Genomic DNA, 6,000 nt, shown 5'->3' with positions numbered 1-6,000 from the left:
AGGACTGCATAGGTATGAAACCAGATAACAAGGGCTTCATTTTTCTTGGTGATTTCCTGTAAAACAGGCCTTAGCTTAGCAGGGAAAAAAAAAAAAAAAGATTTCTCTCCCAAACCAAAACCAATACCAACAAACAAACAAAAAAACCCAACCAATCAAGGAAAGTAATGCCAAATTTAAAGCTATCTTTTTCTAGAATCAATGTCAAGATAAGCAGTCTCATCTCAGATGTCCTCTCTAAGTGTTATTTTAAGCGTTATTTACAAGACCCAGACTCACAGATTATCAGAAATGCATACAGCAAATACAGTACCAAGCTCTGAATGGAGATAAGCACTAATTTGTTGACTAGTTCCAATATAGATTTTTACATCGCAGGCATCTAAATGTGAAGTAACTATCAATCACCTTTGCTCGTTACTTAAGCTATATAAATTTTATTTTCTAAAACTTACAAAGTTATATATTAGAATCTTTCAACATGAGATTCTAGGTAAAACTCCTCATTTTCTAATGTAGAAAAAGATGACAAATACAGTCATGAGAGGCCTGTTGCAATAAAATGGCATTTAGTTCATGGATGTGATAAAGTTGTTAGGTTTAGAAGACATGATTACCGAGGCAGTGTCCAAGATAGAGGCTGCAAAAGAGGAGCTGATACAGATAAGTATGCAAACATCAGCAATATGCAGAGGACATAGCATTACCTTCCTCAGGTCTACACCTTTTACACTTCTGGTGTAGTCAGATCACAGATGGGATCAGCTCATTGAAAGTTAACCCAAGCAAAGAACAAGACAGACAGGCAAACAACAATGTTTTGAAATGTTCTGCAAGCTCAGTACAAAATGCCTTTAGATTAAAGGTGTAGAAATATAACTGGTTAATTTGGAGATTAGCTTAGGGAATTCTGATTAATTTCACGATGATGTCATCATGCACATAATTCCAGAGATAACAAACTGACTGCCATTATACATACCCTTGTTATGTGTTGTTCGTATAATATCACATCCTAGAACATCCGAGCATTAAGGTATCAGGATATAGGAAATTTATGCAAGTCCAGAATGTTGGAGGACATCTCTGTAGGAATGCAGATCTTGATAATGGAAGGGTTTAGGTGGGGTATATATAGATATTTAAATGTTTCAAAGCAGGGCACATGGTTATTGATCCTTTTCTTTGGGCACAAAGAATTTCTTTTTCTCCCAAGGAAAAAAATGTTACACTTTGGTCTAAGCTACACTTTTGTGTAAGACAGTAGATTGAATTCCTCAGTGAATGAAAGACCTTCACAGAATTCCCCATGCTTCCTCAGCTGGTCCACTCTAACATAAAACGAGAAGATAAACTATGTTAGGTCCACTGAAGCTGGTTTTTATGTTACCTTATCTGTCCTCCTGAAAAATTAATGAAATTACACATGATGGGTGTTAGTTGTGCCATTTACTACTGATAGATGCTTAGACACTAAGGCTACATCTCCCCTCCCCCATCAAAAAAAAATGTGGTCAGGACAATTTTCTGTCACTGAGCCAGCTGGCATGGAGCATTGCTGGAGTTAATAATATTAAATTCTTAATTCTATTAAATGCTGCATTAGTATATTAAAATCCCTTGCTCTGCAAAGCAGAGTGACTGCCTATTGGGGATGGCTCCTGCCATGTCCTGATCTCTGTTTCATACCTGCATGCAGTTTGAGATACTGCTGACACAGGCCAGAAACTTCTCTAACAATGTAAAAATATAGAAGATTGACCTATAGTGCCTATACTTCATCGAATTTATGGCTACAAATGTAGCCTGTAGAGATAAGGGCAACATAAGGATGCATAGAGACTACAATGGATATCACCTGGTGATAGGGTAGGGCAAGTCAATGCAATTCACTGAGCTATTTGTAAACCCATATCAACTCTACATTTGATGAAGTATGTCATCATAGTAAATATTTTATTCAGTAAAGCAGTAATTTATTACTTCCCAATTATTCCATAGGTATTTTTAAAGTAAACCTTTCCTTAGGTTCAAGAAGAAGAAATGTAGCATTTATGAAGAAATGTAGCATTTATGAAGCAGGCATGTTCAGACAACAAAAGTACTTATCAATGCATTGAAAGTATGGATTAGCCTCACTGAAATTGCACTGATGCAATTATAGACGTTAGGATTAGTGAGATGAGAGGTTCTGTCCAAACATTTGAATTATATATGAAAGCTGAGGTTTAATTTAAAGCCTTTTTACAAACCCTTTTCTGTACCTTATATCAGGGACACTTTGCCTGCATGAGCTTTTAGATTGCATTTAGTTTGGGAAAAATAGAGAAAAGGTTCATATTTGCATTTATACTGTGCATTACTGAAAGTACCAGGTAGTATATGCAAAACAACATCAAAAAAGTTTTTGCTACATAGTTCTCTCTGCATAGTATATGCTCTTTTTCTTCTTAATCACGAGATATGCAGCAATTCTTTATGAGTCTACTATTTTCAAAGGAGGCAAGAAAATGCACTAAAACAGGCAAATACTGTATTTCATCTGGCCATGTGTTGCAGATCAAAAAAGACTGAGTTAAACCCTGTAAAGTTAAACCTTTACTTCTTCAAACAAAAACAGAATTTTCCTTCTGAGTCAATTACATCAAGTTTGCTGTGTAATGTTATCACTAATAATTGTGTGTTAGCAAGAGAGGCCGTGAAAGGGCTTGAGCAACAGAAACTTCAGAGGTTTCTGTTGTTAACCATCTGTTAAAATCAGAATCCCAAAACAGCACAAAGAAGGAGAAAGAAAGGAAGAAAGGAAGAAAGAGATACGTAGAAAGAGATGGAAGGAAGGAAAGGGAGGGAGAGAATGAGGGAAGAAGGCTGGAGAGTAGATAAGTGGGAAGAAAGGTAGAAAGGAAGGAAAACTCATTGCCTAGTTTAATATAGAGGCCCAAATTGAAAGCAGCAAAAAGAATGAAGAGACCAGGATTTAAGGAGTAGAGATGAAAGTAAAAGAAAAGACAAACATACACAGCTAAGGCCAGAGTGCAAGTCCTTTCAAGTCCTCATTAACCCCACAGTAAAGAGGTTCCTTGTGAGCATTTAGCCTTTTCATTGAGCTCTGCTTTTTCAGAGACAAATGTCAGCTGTGAAACATGTTTGGACTCAGCAGTAACCCTCTAAAACCCCCTTTATATAGTACAAGCCAAATCCTGCACTATGTTTTAGTTACATGAGCAGACACACTAATGTGAACATTATGATATTAAACCAGCATGTGGATGTGAAAATCACACCCATGTCGGCATGAGCAGCTCTGCGAGACCTGGGAAATGAATGTTTCACTGCTGCAACCCAAATGCCAAAGTCACTGGTGAAGCACAACTGTGAGAGTGAAGGATGTAGGCTTGTTCCAGGCTTTTTGCTCTGAAAACCTCATGGGACAACGAGACTCTCTCATTCATCATGAGGGCCTTAAGGGCGCTATTGCAAAAAGGGTCTTAGAGGTTCCGCAATCCAGGAGAATGTCTCTGTTCCCAGCCTAGGGTCAGCATCCAGGCGAGCTACTGAGCATGCTGACCAAGTGCTTAAGTATATACTTAACTTTTAAATTCATGAGTAATCCTATTAACTTCGGTATGGTTGCTCGCGTGCCTGAAGTTAAGCACAGGCTTAGGAAGACTGAGGTCTGTTGAAAGTCTTGAAGAAAAGATCCCTAATAGAGTCTGAAGCCCTATGAATTTGCAAAGTCCCTTCTCAGGGAGGATTTTCAAACAGCTCTGCAGATAGGTTTGATATAGGGTGTTATATGATTTAAGAAGGACAAACCCAGAGTGATATATATAAGAGCTCATGGAAACTCTTAAGAGGTTTTGTTTACTAGAAGTTCTTTCCTTGCCAATAGTAGTTAGTTTGTTCATTCTTCACTTATTCATCCTAAAGAAAAAAAAATCAAAACCAAAAGACAGCCAATTATTTAGGAAGGTCAACTGTATCTCAGGATAAACTGTGAATTGCTTAAATAACAAGACATGTCACAAAATGACATCAGTGCCTCTTTTCAGTCCCACCCAATGATAATGAGAAGCTATTTGAACAGTTTCAGCAGTGCAAAATAAACAAAGATTTTTGTGTAGACCCTATAGAGAGCTTGATCCAGCAAACATGTATTCAGCCAAATAGCCCTTATTTGAGCTAGAAATCCCACTGATATTTCCTTGTTTGGCAAGTAAAGAATGTTTGAATCACTCCAGTAATGAGCATTTACAAGATCAGGTTAAAGAAATCAGTCCAAATTTCTCCTGTTTTTCCTGACTGTCACCACACAGAAGACAGCTGTCATCTCCAAATCTTGTTTAAGTGGGAATGAGATACCATTTTTGCAGTAGGAGAGAGGAAAAGGCAAGAACACAACAGGGAGAAATTCTGTACAATTCAGCTCTTACCACTGCGCCCTAATTGTTTTATTAGCAAATGATACAGAGGGGGGGAACAACAGGGAACAATAAAACCTTCCCGAGAGAAAGGCGAGGAAAATATTATCTGTAGGGAGAAAAATGTAGGCAGTAGACTTGGAAGAATAGTTTTCAAGGAAACCCCTTTTTACAGATGCAAGAAACAAATGAAACATGACTCTGAAGTGGAAGCATATGTGTTCACAGAGCAGAGCTGATGTAATCCGTAAGCGGAGCTGGGCCTAACGCAGGAGACCACATCTCTGCACGGGACGGCGCAGGGGTGTGTGGCGGGCGGCGAGGGAGGGGTGCGAGGGGAGCTCTGTTTACGGCCACGGTGACGTAGGTAGTTTGGCTACTGCTCTCATTGGAGTCCACACCAATATGAGAAGGTCATCGTATAGGATAGACTTATGGTAACACACCCTCCCCCATCCTTTAAAAAAAAAAAAGAGTTGATTACTGCAAAACAGGTTTGGGGATAGACTTTCAAAAACAGCTGTAGTAGTAGTGGTGTTTTAAGAGAAAGCTGTGGGAGCAAGGTGTCTGTAGGCATCTTATGAGTGTAATTACACCTGTCCCTATCCCTGGAAGGTCCAGCCCCATGGGAGATACCTCCCAGATAACCTTGCAAAGACCCTTCCCACTGCTTGTAAGTACTGCTGGGACCGAACACTGACATTTCTCAATGATTGTCACCAGCCAGGGCAGACCCTCTTCTCAACGGCAAGGGTGGACATTTGCAGCCAGTGTTTGATACCCCTGAGGTGTTGGACCATGGGTGGGAGAGGCCAGCAGAAGAGCATGCAAGCAGGTAGTCGCACAGGGAGCAAGGCAAGGAGGTGCACTCTGAAGAATTGGCCCCTTGGCCACCACAACTCACAGTGAACCTTGTTTTACAGAAGAGTAAGTGACTGCACATCCCAGCCTGGGATGGGACAGGCTGCACTTTGGAGGCTTCCTGTCCTCACAGTTCAGACAGTCAGTAGTATCCATCCACTCTGTAACAATTTCTGGCAAGTGAATATGTCCTTTCTACTTACTTTACTCTCTCTTTTCAGATTTTAAAGCTTAAGACAAACAAGTTTGTTATCTTTCAGGCTCTAATAGCAATCAGTGGTGACTGCTGGAATTGTGGGGGTTTCCACTGCCATAAAGGCAAAAACAAGGCTTGCTGCAATGAAAAGGTTAAGTGATGTCAGTACATTCTGGAGAGAGATCCTAGGAAGGAGGAGTATGTGGTTACAGCAAACAACAGACAAAATGTCCAAGTTCTTTCCCCTGCAGTCCTCTTGAGTGAGTTACGGGGAGCCACTTATGCTTTCTGCTGGTATTACTGCTATCTCGTAATATGTCCAGTGATATCCTTGTGGTCAGGTTGTTCTAGATGTCGTGCATGCAACATGAAAGGCTTGTGCAATCTGAGTGAAGAGGAAGGGAAAAAAGATGGATGTAACAGACAGAGATGAAAGATATAGATACCATTCTGGATTAAAGTAACCAGCAGAGAGCAAAGGCCACCACCTGCTACCAAGCATTTCAGGAGAGGTGAGTTTTA

Source organism: Tinamus guttatus, unplaced genomic scaffold (genome assembly GCF_059628265.1).
Source record: "Tinamus guttatus ecotype Peru unplaced genomic scaffold, ASM5962826v1 Tinamus_guttatus_pri_ptg000492l, whole genome shotgun sequence".
In the NCBI taxonomy this organism is placed as follows: Eukaryota; Metazoa; Chordata; class Aves; order Tinamiformes; family Tinamidae; genus Tinamus; species Tinamus guttatus.
Note: the sequence above shows the minus strand (reverse complement) of the source record.